We start from the raw sequence: 17,307 nt of genomic DNA, 5'->3' as shown, positions 1-17,307 counted from the left end.
GATCTGAGAGGATGCGATTGGTATAAGAAACACGACTAAACTTCAACCTCGGGAGGGGTCAAAAAAATGCATTTTCGTTGTCGGCAGGATTTGAACCTGCGCAGAAAGATCCTAATGGATTTCTAGTCCATCGCCTTAACCACTCGGCCACGACAACGTTGACAGAAGAAAACAAGCTTGTTAGGAGTGAATGGGCCAACAGGCATAGCCTACAGAAAGTGAAATTTAACAACTGAAAGATAATGTAGTAACTCATTATAATGCAATAACACAAAATGTTCCCCTCATTAATTTGTTATTAAGTCCAGCTGTTTTCTTATTTAACCTTGATCTTTGCTCAGCTCCAGAAGGTCTGCATTTGAGAGTGTTTATTATGAATTGTTATTTCACTGTGTGAAGTTGTTATTTCATCATTCTTATTATTACTGCTGAGCAGCATGACTCCTGAGAGGCACTAAAAAACTGTCAGAAGTGGGATTTGAACCCACACCTCCATGGGAGACTGCGACCTGAACGCAGCACCTTAGACCGCTCGGCCATCCTGACTACAGCACAGTAATTGGGTATCGGGTTAAAGTGTATGCGGTAAAAGTAGAAATATGAACAACGCTCTAAAATCACCACAGAGACCAGAACAACTATGCACGATACTGACTTGCACTTTCAATAGTCATTTGTTTTTATAAATTAAAAAGTCCATTCATTGATTTAACCTCAATATGGCCTTCAATGGGAAAGAGTAGTAAATCGCCATTGAATGAGCGCTAAACTGGCATCAGAATATGGCCATTCTGATATAAATGATAAAATTCCTCAGATAAGACTGAAAAAGTGTCTGGAAATATCAGCAACCATCAGGGTAAGAGTGACAACAGGTCCACATGGGGGAAATCCTTACAAATGGCTTAATGGGTCATTTCAACGCAATCGTGTTATTATTTATTTTTAGGGTTTAACAAGGCAGCTCACCTGTGACTTGACATTAGATTTGGCGACTTCGATTACCCTGCAGACGATATTTTTGTTCTTCCCGCCAATACAATCCACTGACAACGACCGACGAGTTCTGCGTTCCGAGATTATTTTTGTTATTTGCCTGTTTGGGGCCCGCCTGTGGAATTGCGCGATTCTTGCAATTCTCTTTCAGCCTCTCATCAACTAGCTGTTTTTGCAGAATATTAAAAATACGATAGTTATTCACTACTCATATTAACTAGGTGTCATTTACATTACCTTAAGTCATTTATTTTTCAACTGGATTTTATAAAGGTGCATGACATGCAGGCGCTAAAAAGTTGTCAGGAGGGGGTTTCAAACCATGCCTATAGGGGAGTCTGCGACCTGAATGACTTAATGGTTATTTTCAATGCAATCAAGTTTTTTCTTTTTCTTTTAGGGTTTAACAAGGTTTCTCACCTGTTACCTGTGGCTTGACTTTAGATGTGGCCAGTTCGATTACCCTGCAGACTATAAGAGTGTCTTCAGAATATGGCCAATTTGACATGAATTTAAAAATGCCTCAGATAGGACCAAAAAAGTGTCTGGAGCTTCCCGTCAGGGTAAGAGTGACAACAGGTTTCCACATGTCAAAATGGGGGAAATCTTAGCAAATGGCTTAATGGTTATTCATGAGAATCGTGTTGTTGTATTGTTAAGTGTATCATGGGATCTCACCTGAAATCTGTGGCTTGACTACAAACCTGTAACCTATGCAACTGTGGCCTATAGAGCTAGAAGGCTGGATAACCAGGTGTGTAAAGGTGTGAAGTGGGATAGATGGCCTGCAGTCCTATCCCAAATGGACAACTAATCCCTATGTACTTGCGGAGATCTGAGAGGATGCGATTGGTATAAGAAACACGACTAAACTTCAACCTCCGGAGGGGTCAAAAAAATGCATTTTCATTGTCGGCAGGATTTGAACCTGTGCAGGAAGATCCTAATGGATTTCTAGTCCATCGCCTTAACCACTCGGCCACGACAACGTTGACAGAAGAAAACAGGCTTGTTAGGAGTGAATGGGCCAACAGGCATAGCCTACAGAAAGTGAAATTTAACAACTGAAAGATAATGCAGTAACTCATTATAATGCAATAACACAAAATGTTCCCCTCATTCATTTGTTATTAAGTCCAGCTGTTTTCTTATTTAACCTTGATCTTTGCTCAGCTCCAGAAGGTCTGCATTTGAGAGTGTTTATTATGAATTGTTTTTTCAATTTGTGAAGTTGTTATTTCATCATTCTTATTATTACTGCTGAGCAGCATGGCTCCTGAGAGGCACTAAAAAACTGTCAGAAGTGGGATTTGAACCCACGCCTCCATGGGAGACTGCGACCTGAACGCAGCGCCTTAGACCGCTCGGCCATCCTGACTACAGCACAGTAACTGGGTATCGGGTTAAAGTGTATGCGGTAAAAGTAGAAATATGAACAACGCTCTAAAATCACCACAGAGACCAGAACAACTATGCACGATACTGACTTGCACTTTCAATAGTCATTTGTTTTTATAAATTAAAAAGTCCAGTCATTGATTTAACCTCAATATGGCCTTCAATGGGAAAGAGTAGTAAATCGTCATTGAATGAGCGCTAAACTGGCATCAGAATATGGCCATTCTGATATAAATGATAAAATTCCTCAGATAAGACTGAAAAAGTGTCTGGAAATATCAGCAACCATCAGGGTAAGAGTGACAACAGGTCCACATGGGGGAAATCCTTACAAATGGCTTAATGGGTCATTTCAACGCAATCGTGTTATTATTTATTTTTAGGGTTTAACAAGGCAGCTCACCTGTGACTTGACATTAGATGTGGCGACTTCGATTACCCTGCAGACGATATTTTTGTTCTTCCCGCCAATACAATCCACTGACAACGACCGACGAGTTCTGCGTTCCGAGATTATTTTTGTTATTTGCCTGTTTGGGGCCCGCCTGTGAAATTGCGCGATTCTTGCAATTCTCTTTCAGCCTCTCATCAACTAGCTGTTTTTGCAGAATATTAAAAATACGATAGTTATTCACTACTCATATTAACTAGGTGTCATTTACGTTACCTTAAGTCATTTATTTTTCAACTGGATTTTACAAAGGTGCATGACATGCAGGCGCTAAAAAGTTGTCAGGAGGTGGTTTCAAACCATGCCTATAGGGGAGTCTGCGACCTGAAAGACTTAATGGTTATTTTCAATGCAATCAAGTTTTTTCTTTTTCTTTTAGGGTTTAACAAGGTTTCTCACCTGTTACCTGTGGCTTGACTTTAGATGTGGCCAGTTCGATTACCCTGCAGACTATAAGAGTGTCTTCAGAATATGGCCAATTTGACATGAATTTAAAAATGCCTCAGATAGGACCAAAAAAGTGTCTGGAGCTTCCCGTCAGGGTAAGAGTGACAACAGGTTTCCACATGTCAAAATGGGGGAAATCTTAGCAAATGGCTTAATGGTTATTCATGAGAATCGTGTTGTTGTATTGTTAAGTGTATCATGGGATCTCACCTGAAATCTGTGGCTTGACTACAAACCTGTAACCTATGCAACTGTGGCCTATAGAGCTAGAAGGCTGGATAACCAGGTGTGTAAAGGTGTGAAGTGGGATAGATGGCCTGCAGTCCTATCCCAAATGGACAACTAATCCCTATGTACTTGCGGAGATCTGAGAGGATGCGATTGGTATAAGAAACACGACTAAACTTCAACCTCCGGAGGGGTCAAAAAAATGCATTTTCATTGTCGGCAGGATTTGAACATGCGCAGGAAGATCCTAATGGATTTCTAGTCCATCGCCTTAACCACTCGGCCACGACAACGTTGACAGAAGAAAACAGGCTTGTTAGGAGTGAATGGGCCAACAGGCATAGCCTACAGAAAGTGAAATTTAACAACTGAAAGATAATGCAGTAACTCATTATAATGCAATAACACAAAATGTTCCCCTCATTCATTTGTTATTAAGTCCAGCTGTTTTCTTATTTAACCTTGATCTTTGCTCAGCTCCAGAAGGTCTGCATTTGAGAGTGTTGATTATGAATTGTTATTTCACTGTGTGAAGTTGTTATTTCATCATTCTTATTATTACTGCTGAGCAGCATGACTCCTGAGAGGCACTAAAAAACTGTCAGAAGTGGGATTTGAACCCACGCCTCCATGGGAGACTGCAACCTGAACGCAGCGCCTTAGACCGCTCGGCCATCCTGACTACAGCACAGTAATTGGGTATCGGGTTAAAGTGTATGCGGTAAAAGTAGAAATATGAACAACGCTCTAAAATCACCACAGAGACCAGAACAACTATGCACGATACTGACTTGCACATTCAATAGTCATTTGTTTTTATAAATTAAAAAGTCCAGTCATTGATTTAACCTCAATATGGCCTTCAATGGGAAAGAGTAGTAAATCGCCATTGAATGAGCGCTAAACTGGCATCAGAATATGGCCATTCTGATATAAATGATAAAATTCCTCAGATAAGACTGAAAAAGTGTCTGGAAATATCAGCAACCATCAGGGTAAGAGTGACAACAGGTCCACATGGGGGAAATCCTTACAAATGGCTTAATGGGTCATTTCAACGCAATCGTGTTATTATTTATTTTTAGGGTTTAACAAGGCAGCTCACCTGTGACTTGGCATTAGATGTGGCGACTTCGATTACCCTGCAGACGATATTTTTGTTCTTCCCGCCAATACAATCCACTGACAACGACCGACGAGTTCTGCGTTCCGAGATTATTTTTGTTATTTGCCTGTTTGGGGCCCGCCTGTGAAATTGCGCGATTCTTGCAATTCTCTTTCAGCCTCTCATCAACTAGCTGTTTTTGCAGAATATTAAAAATACGATAGTTATTCACTACTCATATTAACTAGGTGTCATTTACGTTACCTTAAGTCATTTATTTTTCAACTGGATTTTACAAAGGTGCATGACATGCAGGCGCTAAAAAGTTGTCAGGAGGTGGTTTCAAACCATGCCTATAGGGGAGTCTGCGACCTGAATGACTTAATGGTTATTTTCAATGCAATCAAGTTTTTTCTTTTTCTTTTAGGGTTTAACAAGGTTTCTCACCTGTTACCTGTGGCTTGACTTTAGATGTGGCCAGTTCGATTACCCTGCAGACTATAAGAGTGTCTTCAGAATATGGCCAATTTGACATGAATTTAAAAATGCCTCAGATAGGACCAAAAAAGTGTCTGGAGCTTCCCGTCAGGGTAAGAGTGACAACAGGTTTCCACATGTCAAAATGGGGGAAATCTTAGCAAATGGCTTAATGGTTATTCATGAGAATCGTGTTGTTGTATTGTTAAGTGTATCATGGGATCTCACCTGAAATCTGTGGCTTGACTACAAACCTGTAACCTATGCAACTGTGGCCTATAGAGCTAGAAGGCTGGATAACCAGGTGTGTAAAGGTGTGAAGTGGGATAGATGGCCTGCAGTCCTATCCCAAATAGACAACTAATCCCTATGTACTTGCGGAGATCTGAGAGGATGCGATTGGTATAAGAAACACGACTAAACTTCAACCTCCGGAGGGGTCAAAAAAATGCATTTTCATTGTCGGCAGGATTTGAACCTGCGCAGGAAGATCCTAATGGATTTCTAGTCCATCGCCTTAACGACTCGGCCACGACAACGTTGACAGAAGAAAACAGGCTTGTTAGGAGTGAATGGGCCAACAGGCATAGCCTACAGAAAGTGAAATTTAACAACTGAAAGATAATGCAGTAACTCATTATAATGCAATAACACAAAATGTTCCCCTCATTCATTTGTTATTAAGTCCAGCTGTTTTCTTATTTAACCTTGATCTTTGCTCAGCTCCAGAAGGTCTGCTTTTGAGAGTGTTTATTATGAATTGTTATTTCACTGTGTGAAGTTGTTATTTCATCATTCTTATTATTACTGCTGAGCAGCATGGCTCCTGAGAGGCACTAAAAAACTGTCAGAAGTGGGATTTGAACCCACGCCTCCATGGGAGACTGCGACCTGAACGCAGCGCCTTAGACCGCTCGGCCATCCTGACTACAGCACAGTAACTGGGTATCGGGTTAAAGTGTATGCGGTAAAAGTAGAAATATGAACAACGCTCTAAAATCACCACAGAGACCAGAACAACTATGCACGATACTGACTTGCACATTCAATAGTCATTTGTTTTTATAAATTAAAAAGTCCAGTCATTGATTTAACCTCAATATGGCCTTCAATGGGAAAGAGTAGTAAATCGCCATTGAATGAGCGCTAAACTGGCATCAGAATATGGCCATTCTGATATAAATGATAAAATTCCTCAGATAAGACTGAAAAAGTGTCTGGAAATATCAGCAACCATCAGGGTAAGAGTGACAACAGGTCCACATGGGGGAAATCCTTACAAATGGCTTAATGGGTCATTTCAACGCAATCGTGTTATTATTTATTTTTAGGGTTTAAAAAGGCAGCTCACCTGTGACTTGACATTAGATGTGGCGACTTCGATTACCCTGCAGACGATATTTTTGTTCTTCCCGCCAATACAATCCACTGACAACGACCGACGAGTTCTGCGTTCCGAGATTATTTTTGTTATTTGCCTGTTTGGGGCCCGCCTGTGAAATTGCGCGATTCTTGCAATTCTCTTTCAGCCTCTCATCAACTAGCTGTTTTTGCAGAATATTAAAAATACGATAGTTATTCACTACTCATATTAACTAGGTGTCATTTACGTTACCTTAAGTCATTTATTTTTCAACTGGATTTTACAAAGGTGCATGACATGCAGGCGCTAAAAAGTTGTCAGGAGGTGGTTTCAAACCATGCCTATAGGGGAGTCTGCGACCTGAAAGACTTAATGGTTATTTTCAATGCAATCAAGTTTTTTCTTTTTCTTTTAGGGTTTAACAAGGTTTCTCACCTGTTACCTGTGGCTTGACTTTAGATGTGGCCAGTTCGATTACCCTGCAGACTATAAGAGTGTCTTCAGAATATGGCCAATTTGACATGAATTTAAAAATGCCTCAGATAGGACCAAAAAAGTGTCTGGAGCTTCCCGTCAGGGTAAGAGTGACAACAGGTTTCCACATGTCAAAATGGGGGAAATCTTAGCAAATGGCTTAATGGTTATTCATGAGAATCGTGTTGTTGTATTGTTAAGTGTATCATGGGATCTCACCTGAAATCTGTGGCTTGACTACAAACCTGTAACCTATGCAACTGTGGCCTATAGAGCTAGAAGGCTGGATAACCAGGTGTGTAAAGGTGTGAAGTGGGATAGATGGCCTGCAGTCCTATCCCAAATGGACAACTAATCCCTATGTACTTGCGGAGATCTGAGAGGATGCGATTGGTATAAGAAACACGACTAAACTTCAACCTCCGGAGGGGTCAAAAAAATGCATTTTCATTGTCGGCAGGATTTGAACATGCGCAGGAAGATCCTAATGGATTTCTAGTCCATCGCCTTAACCACTCGGCCACGACAACGTTGACAGAAGAAAACAGGCTTGTTAGGAGTGAATGGGCCAACAGGCATAGCCTACAGAAAGTGAAATTTAACAACTGAAAGATAATGCAGTAACTCATTATAATGCAATAACACAAAATGTTCCCCTCATTCATTTGTTATTAAGTCCAGCTGTTTTCTTATTTAACCTTGATCTTTGCTCAGCTCCAGAAGGTCTGCATTTGAGAGTGTTTATTATGAATTGTTATTTCACTGTGTGAAGTTGTTATTTCATCATTCTTATTATTACTGCTGAGCAGCATGACTCCTGAGAGGCACTAAAAAACTGTCAGAAGTGGGATTTGAACCCACGCCTCCATGGGAGACTGCGACCTGAACGCAGCGCCTTAGACCGCTCGGCCATCCTGACTACAGCACAGTAATTGGGTATCGGGTTAAAGTGTATGCGGTAAAAGTAGAAATATGAACAACGCTCTAAAATCACCACAGAGACCAGAACAACTATGCACGATACTGACTTGCACATTCAATAGTCATTTGTTTTTATAAATTAAAAAGTCCAGTCATTGATTTAACCTCAATATGGCCTTCAATGGGAAAGAGTAGTAAATCGCCATTGAATGAGCGCTAAACTGGCATCAGAATATGGCCATTCTGATATAAATGATAAAATTCCTCAGATAAGACTGAAAAAGTGTCTGGAAATATCAGCAACCATCAGGGTAAGAGTGACAACAGGTCCACATGGGGGAAATCCTTACAAATGGCTTAATGGGTCATTTCAACGCAATCGTGTTATTATTTATTTTTAGGGTTTAACAAGGCAGCTCACCTGTGACTTGGCATTAGATGTGGCGACTTCGATTACCCTGCAGACGATATTTTTGTTCTTCCCGCCAATACAATCCACTGACAACGACCGACGAGTTCTGCGTTCCGAGATTATTTTTGTTATTTGCCTGTTTGGGGCCCGCCTGTGAAATTGCGCGATTCTTGCAATTCTCTTTCAGCCTCTCATCAACTAGCTGTTTTTGCAGAATATTAAAAATACGATAGTTATTCACTACTCATATTAACTAGGTGTCATTTACGTTACCTTAAGTCATTTATTTTTCAACTGGATTTTACAAAGGTGCATGACATGCAGGCGCTAAAAAGTTGTCAGGAGGTGGTTTCAAACCATGCCTATAGGGGAGTCTGCGACCTGAATGACTTAATGGTTATTTTCAATGCAATCAAGTTTTTTCTTTTTCTTTTAGGGTTTAACAAGGTTTCTCACCTGTTACCTGTGGCTTGACTTTAGATGTGGCCAGTTCGATTACCCTGCAGACTATAAGAGTGTCTTCAGAATATGGCCAATTTGACATGAATTTAAAAATGCCTCAGATAGGACCAAAAAAGTGTCTGGAGCTTCCCGTCAGGGTAAGAGTGACAACAGGTTTCCACATGTCAAAATGGGGGAAATCTTAGCAAATGGCTTAATGGTTATTCATGAGAATCGTGTTGTTGTATTGTTAAGTGTATCATGGGATCTCACCTGAAATCTGTGGCTTGACTACAAACCTGTAACCTATGCAACTGTGGCCTATAGAGCTAGAAGGCTGGATAACCAGGTGTGTAAAGGTGTGAAGTGGGATAGATGGCCTGCAGTCCTATCCCAAATGGACAACTAATCCCTATGTACTTGCGGAGATCTGAGAGGATGCGATTGGTATAAGAAACACGACTAAACTTCAACCTCCGGAGGGGTCAAAAAAATGCATTTTCATTGTCGGCAGGATTTGAACATGCGCAGGAAGATCCTAATGGATTTCTAGTCCATCGCCTTAACCACTCGGCCACGACAACGTTGACAGAAGAAAACAGGCTTGTTAGGAGTGAATGGGCCAACAGGCATAGCCTACAGAAAGTGAAATTTAACAACTGAAAGATAATGCAGTAACTCATTATAATGCAATAACACAAAATGTTCCCCTCATTCATTTGTTATTAAGTCCAGCTGTTTTCTTATTTAACCTTGATCTTTGCTCAGCTCCAGAAGGTCTGCATTTGAGAGTGTTTATTATGAATTGTTATTTCACTGTGTGAAGTTGTTATTTCATCATTCTTATTATTACTGCTGAGCAGCATGACTCCTGAGAGGCACTAAAAAACTGTCAGAAGTGGGATTTGAACCCACGCCTCCATGGGAGACTGCGACCTGAACGCAGCGCCTTAGACCGCTCGGCCATCCTGACTACAGCACAGTAATTGGGTATCGGGTTAAAGTGTATGCGGTAAAAGTAGAAATATGAACAACGCTCTAAAATCACCACAGAGACCAGAACAACTATGCACGATACTGACTTGCACATTCAATAGTCATTTGTTTTTATAAATTAAAAAGTCCAGTCATTGATTTAACCTCAATATGGCCTTCAATGGGAAAGAGTAGTAAATCGCCATTGAATGAGCGCTAAACTGGCATCAGAATATGGCCATTCTGATATAAATGATAAAATTCCTCAGATAAGACTGAAAAAGTGTCTGGAAATATCAGCAACCATCAGGGTAAGAGTGACAACAGGTCCACATGGGGGAAATCCTTACAAATGGCTTAATGGGTCATTTCAACGCAATCGTGTTATTATTTATTTTTAGGGTTTAACAAGGCAGCTCACCTGTGACTTGGCATTAGATGTGGCGACTTCGATTACCCTGCAGACGATATTTTTGTTCTTCCCGCCAATACAATCCACTGACAACGACCGACGAGTTCTGCGTTCCGAGATTATTTTTGTTATTTGCCTGTTTGGGGCCCGCCTGTGAAATTGCGCGATTCTTGCAATTCTCTTTCAGCCTCTCATCAACTAGCTGTTTTTGCAGAATATTAAAAATACGATAGTTATTCACTACTCATATTAACTAGGTGTCATTTACGTTACCTTAAGTCATTTATTTTTCAACTGGATTTTACAAAGGTGCATGACATGCAGGCGCTAAAAAGTTGTCAGGAGGTGGTTTCAAACCATGCCTATAGGGGAGTCTGCGACCTGAATGACTTAATGGTTATTTTCAATGCAATCAAGTTTTTTCTTTTTCTTTTAGGGTTTAACAAGGTTTCTCACCTGTTACCTGTGGCTTGACTTTAGATGTGGCCAGTTGGATTACCCTGCAGACTATAAGAGTGTCTTCAGAATATGGCCAATTTGACATGAATTTAAAAATGCCTCAGATAGGACCAAAAAAGTGTCTGGAGCTTCCCGTCAGGGTAAGAGTGACAACAGGTTTCCACATGTCAAAATGGGGGAAATCTTAGCAAATGGCTTAATGGTTATTCATGAGAATCGTGTTGTTGTATTGTTAAGTGTATCATGGGATCTCACCTGAAATCTGTGGCTTGACTACAAACCTGTAACCTATGCAACTGTGGCCTATAGAGCTAGAAGGCTGGATAACCAGGTGTGTAAAGGTGTGAAGTGGGATAGATGGCCTGCAGTCCTATCCCAAATGGACAACTAATCCCTATGTACTTGCGGAGATCTGAGAGGATGCGATTGGTATAAGAAACACGACTAAACTTCAACCTCCGGAGGGGTCAAAAAAATGCATTTTCATTGTCGGCAGGATTTGAACATGCGCAGGAAGATCCTAATGGATTTCTAGTCCATTGCCTTAACCACTCGGCCACGACAACATTGACAGAAGAAAACAGGCTTGTTAGGAGTGAATGGGCCAACAGGCATAGCCTACAGAAAGTGAAATTTAACAACTGAAAGATAATGCAGTAACTCATTATAATGCAATAACACAAAATGTTCCCCTCATTCATTTGTTATTAAGTCCAGCTGTTTTCTTATTTAACCTTGATCTTTGCTCAGCTCCAGAAGGTCTGCATTTGAGAGTGTTTATTATGAATTGTTATTTCACTGTGTGAAGTTGTTATTTCATCATTCTTATTATTACTGCTGAGCAGCATGACTCCTGAGAGGCACTAAAAAACTGTCAGAAGTGGGATTTGAACCCACGCCTCCATGGGAGACTGCGACCTGAACGCAGCGCCTTAGACCGCTCGGCCATCCTGACTACAGCACAGTAATTGGGTATCGGGTTAAAGTGTATGCGGTAAAAGTAGAAATATGAACAACGCTCTAAAATCACCACAGAGACCAGAACAACTATGCACGATACTGACTTGCACATTCAATAGTCATTTGTTTTTATAAATTAAAAAGTCCAGTCATTGATTTAACCTCAATATGGCCTTCAATGGGAAAGAGTAGTAAATCGCCATTGAATGAGCGCTAAACTGGCATCAGAATATGGCCATTCTGATATAAATGATAAAATTCCTCAGATAAGACTGAAAAAGTGTCTGGAAATATCAGCAACCATCAGGGTAAGAGTGACAACAGGTCCACATGGGGGAAATCCTTACAAATGGCTTAATGGGTCATTTCAACGCAATCGTGTTATTATTTATTTTTAGGGTTTAACAAGGCAGCTCACCTGTGACTTGGCATTAGATGTGGCGACTTCGATTACCTTGCAGACGATATTTTTGTTCTTCCCGCCAATACAATCCACTGACAACGACCGACGAGTTCTGCGTTCCGAGATTATTTTTGTTATTTGCCTGTTTGGGGCCCGCCTGTGAAATTGCGCGATTCTTGCAATTCTCTTTCAGCCTCTCATCAACTAGCTGTTTTTGCAGAATATTAAAAATACGATAGTTATTCACTACTCATATTAACTAGGTGTCATTTACGTTACCTTAAGTCATTTATTTTTCAACTGGATTTTACAAAGGTGCATGACATGCAGGCGCTAAAAAGTTGTCAGGAGGTGGTTTCAAACCATGCCTATAGGGGAGTCTGCGACCTGAATGACTTAATGGTTATTTTCAATGCAATCAAGTTTTTTCTTTTTCTTTTAGGGTTTAACAAGGTTTCTCACCTGTTACCTGTGGCTTGACTTTAGATGTGGCCAGTTCGATTACCCTGCAGACTATAAGAGTGTCTTCAGAATATGGCCAATTTGACATGAATTTAAAAATGCCTCAGATAGGACCAAAAAAGTGTCTGGAGCTTCCCGTCAGGGTAAGAGTGACAACAGGTTTCCACATGTCAAAATGGGGGAAATCTTAGCAAATGGCTTAATGGTTATTCATGAGAATCGTGTTGTTGTATTGTTAAGTGTATCATGGGATCTCACCTGAAATCTGTGGCTTGACTACAAACCTGTAACCTATGCAACTGTGGCCTATAGAGCTAGAAGGCTGGATAACCAGGTGTGTAAAGGTGTGAAGTGGGATAGATGGCCTGCAGTCCTATCCCAAATGGACAACTAATCCCTATGTACTTGCGGAGATCTGAGAGGATGCGATTGGTATAAGAAACACGACTAAACTTCAACCTCCGGAGGGGTCAAAAAAATGCATTTTCATTGTCGGCAGGATTTGAACCTGCGCAGGAAGATCCTAATGGATTTCTAGTCCATCGCCTTAACCACTCGGCCACGACAACGTTGACAGAAGAAAACAGGCTTGTTAGGAGTGAATGGGCCAACAGGCATAGCCTACAGAAAGTGAAATTTAACAACTGAAAGATAATGCAGTAACTCATTATAATGCAATAACACAAAATGTTCCCCTCATTCATTTGTTATTAAGTCCAGCTGTTTTCTTATTTAACCTTGATCTTTGCTCAGCTCCAGAAGGTCTGCATTTGAGAGTGTTTATTATGAATTGCTATTTCACTGTGTGAAGTTGTTATTTCATCATTCTTATTATTACTGCTGAGCAGCATGACTCCTGAGAGGCACTAAAAAACTGTCAGAAGTGGGATTTGAACCCACGCCTCCATGGGAGACTGCGACCTGAACGCAGCGCCTTAGAACGCTCGGCCATCCTGACTACAGCACAGTAACTGGGTATCGGGTTAAAGTGTATGCGGTAAAAGTAGAAATATGAACAACGCTCTAAAATCACCACAGAGACCAGAACAACTATGCACGATACTGACTTGCACTTTCAATAGTAATTTGTTTTTATAAATTAAAAAGTCCAGTCATTGATTTAACCTCAATATGGCCTTCAATGGGAAAGAGTAGTAAATCGTCATTGAATGAGCGCTAAACTGGCATCAGAATATGGCCATTCTGATATAAATGATAAAATTCCTCAGATAAGACTGAAAAAGTGTCTGGAAATATCAGCAACCATCAGGGTAAGAGTGACAACAGGTCCACATGGGGGAAATCCTTACAAATGGCTTAATGGGTCATTTCAACGCAATTGTGTTATTATTTATTTTTAGGGTTTAACAAGGCAGCTCACCTGTGACTTGACATTAGATGCGGCGACTTCGATTACCCTGCAGACGATATTTTTGTTCTTCCCGCCAATACAATCCACTGACAACGACCGACGAGTTCTGCGTTCCGAGATTATTTTTGTTATTTGCCTGTTTGGGGCCCGCCTGTGAAATTGCGCGATTCTTGCAATTCTCTTTCAGCCTCTCATCAACTAGCTGTTTTTGCAGAATATTAAAATACGATAGTTATTCACTACTCATATTAACTAGGTGTCATTTACGTTACCTTAAGTCATTTATTTTTCAACTGGATTTTACAAAGGTGCATGACATGCAGGCGCTAAAAAGTTGTCAGGAGGGGGTTTCAAACCATGCCTATAGGGGAGTCTGCGACCTGAATGACTTAATGGTTATTTTCAATGCAATCGAGTTTTTTCTTTTTCTTTTAGGGTTTAACAAGGTTTCTCACCTGTTACCTGTGGCTTGACTTTAGATGTGGCCAGTTGGATTACCCTGCAGACTATAAGAGTGTCTTCAGAATATGGCCAATTTGACATGAATTTAAAAATGCCTCAGATAGGACCAAAAAAGTGTCTGGAGCTTCCCGTCAGGGTAAGAGTGACAACAGGTTTCCACATGTCAAAATGGGGGAAATCTTAGCAAATGGCTTCATGGTTATTCATGAGAATCGTGTTGTTGTATTGTTGAGTGTATCATGGGATCTCACCTGAAATCTGTGGCTTGACTACAAACCTGTAACCTATGCTACTGTGGCCTAGAGAGCTAGTAGGCTGGATAACCAGGTGTGTAAAGGTGTGAAGTGGGATAGATGGCCTGCAGTCCTATCCCAAATGGACAACTAATCCCTATGTACTTGCGGAGATCTGAGAGGATGCGATTGGTATAAGAAACACGACTAAACTTCAACCTCGGGAGGGGTCAAAAAAATGAATTTTCGTTGTCGGCAGGATTTGAACCTGCGCAGGAAGATCCTAATGGATTTCTAGTCCATCGCCTTAACCACTCGGCCACGACAACGTTGACAGAAGAAAACAAGCTTGTTAGGAGTGAATGGGCCAACAGGCATAGCCTACAGAAAGTGAAATTTAACAACTGAAAGATAATGCAGTAACTCATTATAATGCAATAACACAAAATGTTCCCCTCATTAATTTGTTATTAAGTCCAGCTGTTTTCTTATTTAACCTTGATCTTTGCTCAGCTCCAGAAGGTCTGCATTTGAGAGTGTTTATTATGAATTGGTATTTCACTGTGTGAAGTTGTTATTTCATCATTCTTATTATTACTGCTGAGCAGCATGACTCCTGAGAGGCACTAAAAAACTGTCAGAAGTGGGATTTGAACCCACGCCTCCATGGGAGACTGCGACCTGAACGCAGCGCCTTAGACCGCTCGGCCATCCTGACTACAGCACAGTAATTGGGTATCGGGTTAAAGTGTATGCGGTAAAAGTAGAAATATGAACAACGCTCTAAAATCACCACAGAGACCAGAACAACTATGCACGATACTGACTTGCACTTTCAATAGTCATTTGTTTTTATAAATTAAAAAGTCCAGTCATTGATTTAACCTCAATATGGCCTTCAATGGGAAAGAGTAGTAAATCGTCATTGAATGAGCGCTAAACTGGCATCAGAATATGGCCATTCTGATATAAATGATAAAATTCCTCAGATAAGACTGAAAAAGTGTCTGGAAATATCAGCAACCATCAGGGTAAGAGTGACAACAGGTCCACATGGGGGAAATCCTTACAAATGGCTTAATGGGTCATTTCAACGCAATCGTGTTATTATTTATTTTTAGGGTTTAACAAGGCAGCTCACCTGTGACTTGACATTAGATGCGGCGACTTCGATTACCCTGCAGACGATATTTTTGTTCTTCCCGCCAATACAATCCACTGACAACGACCGACGAGTTCTGCGTTCCGAGATTATTTTTGTTATTTGCCTGTTTGGGGCCTGCCTGTGAAATTGCGCGATTCTTGCAATTCTCTTTCAGCCTCTCATCAACTAGCTGTTTTTGCAGAATATTAAAAATACGATAGTTATTCACTACTCATATTAACTAGGTGTCATTTTCGTTACCTTAAGTCATTTATTTTTCAACTGGATTTTACAAAGGTGCATGACATGCAGGCGCTAAAAAGTTGTCAGGAGGGGGTTTCAAACCATGCCTATAGGGGAGTCTGCGACCTGAATGACTTAATGGTTATTTTCAATGCAATCGAGTTTTTTCTTTTTCTTTTAGGGTTTAACAAGGTTTCTCACCTGTTACCTGTGGCTTGACTTTAGATGTGGCCAGTTGGATTACCCTGCAGACTATAAGAGTGTCTTCAGAATATGGCCAATTTGACATGAATTTAAAAATGCCTCAGATAGGACCAAAAAAGTGTCTGGAGCTTCCCGTCAGGGTAAGAGTGACAACAGGTTTCCACATGTCAAAATGGGGGAAATCTTAGCAAATGGCTTCATGGTTATTCATGAGAATCGTGTTGTTGTATTGTTGAGTGTATCATGGGATCTCACCTGAAATCTGTGGCTTGACTACAAACCTGTAACCTATGCTACTGTGGCCTAGAGAGCTAGTAGGCTGGATAACCAGGTGTGTAAAGGTGTGAAGTGGGATAGATGGCCTGCAGTCCTATCCCAAATGGACAACTAATCCCTATGTACTTGCGGAGATCTGAGAGGATGCGATTGGTATAAGAAACACGACTAAACTTCAACCTCGGGAGGGGTCAAAAAAATGAATTTTCGTTGTCGGCAGGATTTGAACCTGCGCAGGAAGATCCTAATGGATTTCTAGTCCATCGCCTTAACCACTCGGCCACGACAACGTTGACAGAAGAAAACAAGCTTGTTAGGAGTGAATGGGCCAACAGGCATAGCCTACAGAAAGTGAAATTTAACAACTGAAAGATAATGCAGTAACTCATTATAATGCAATAACACAAAATGTTCCCCTCATTAATTTGTTATTAAGTCCAGCTGTTTTCTTATTTAACCTTGATCTTTGCTCAGCTCCAGAAGGTCTGCATTTGAGAGTGTTTATTATGAATTGTTATTTCACTGTGTGAAGTTGTTATTTCATCATTCTTATTATTACTGCTGAGCAGCATGACTCCTGAGAGGCACTAAAAAACTGTCAGAAGTGGGATTTGAACCCACGCCTCCATGGGAGACTGCGACCTGAACGCAGCGCCTTAGACCGCTCGGCCATCCTGACTACAGCACAGTAATTGGGTATCGGGTTAAAGTGTATGCGGTAAAAGTAGAAATATGAACAACGCTCTAAAATCACCACAGAGACCAGAACAACTATGCACGATACTGACTTGCACTTTCAATAGTCATTTGTTTTTATAAATTAAAAAGTCCATTCATTGATTTAACCTCAATATGGCCTTCAATGGGAAAGAGTAGTAAATCGCCATTGAATGAGCGCTAAACTGGCATCAGAATATGGCCATTCTGATATAAATGATAAAATTCCTCAGATAAGACTGAATAAGTGTCTGGAAATATCAGCAACCATC

The 17,307-nt window shown here is 40.7% G+C and overlaps 9 non-coding genes across 9 annotated transcripts; all 9 read right to left on the bottom strand.

The window, feature by feature from the left end:
- Positions 1 to 2,291: 2,291 nt before the first annotated feature.
- On the bottom strand, positions 2,292 to 2,374 carry trnal-cag. The gene has a single exon. It is a non-coding gene; the product is annotated as a tRNA-Leu (tRNA).
- Positions 2,375 to 5,947: 3,573 nt separating this feature from the next.
- trnal-cag lies at positions 5,948 to 6,030 on the bottom strand. Its single transcript has one exon. It is a non-coding gene; the product is annotated as a tRNA-Leu (tRNA).
- A 1,745-nt stretch (positions 6,031 to 7,775) lies between these two features.
- trnal-cag lies at positions 7,776 to 7,858 on the bottom strand. The gene has a single exon. It is a non-coding gene; the product is annotated as a tRNA-Leu (tRNA).
- A 1,745-nt stretch (positions 7,859 to 9,603) lies between these two features.
- trnal-cag lies at positions 9,604 to 9,686 on the bottom strand. Its single transcript has one exon. It is a non-coding gene; the product is annotated as a tRNA-Leu (tRNA).
- Positions 9,687 to 11,431: 1,745 nt separating this feature from the next.
- On the bottom strand, positions 11,432 to 11,514 carry trnal-cag. Its single transcript has one exon. It is a non-coding gene; the product is annotated as a tRNA-Leu (tRNA).
- Positions 11,515 to 14,698: 3,184 nt separating this feature from the next.
- On the bottom strand, positions 14,699 to 14,780 carry trnas-aga. Its single transcript has one exon. It is a non-coding gene; the product is annotated as a tRNA-Ser (tRNA).
- A 306-nt stretch (positions 14,781 to 15,086) lies between these two features.
- On the bottom strand, positions 15,087 to 15,169 carry trnal-cag. The gene has a single exon. It is a non-coding gene; the product is annotated as a tRNA-Leu (tRNA).
- A 1,357-nt stretch (positions 15,170 to 16,526) lies between these two features.
- On the bottom strand, positions 16,527 to 16,608 carry trnas-aga. Its single transcript has one exon. It is a non-coding gene; the product is annotated as a tRNA-Ser (tRNA).
- Positions 16,609 to 16,914: 306 nt separating this feature from the next.
- trnal-cag lies at positions 16,915 to 16,997 on the bottom strand. Its single transcript has one exon. It is a non-coding gene; the product is annotated as a tRNA-Leu (tRNA).
- Between the last annotated feature and the right edge of the window lie 310 nt (positions 16,998 to 17,307).

Source organism: Oncorhynchus mykiss, unplaced genomic scaffold, assembly GCF_013265735.2.
Source record: "Oncorhynchus mykiss isolate Arlee unplaced genomic scaffold, USDA_OmykA_1.1 un_scaffold_284, whole genome shotgun sequence".
NCBI lineage: Eukaryota > Metazoa > Chordata > Actinopteri > Salmoniformes > Salmonidae > Oncorhynchus > Oncorhynchus mykiss.
This window is presented reverse-complemented; position numbering and strand designations above follow the sequence as displayed.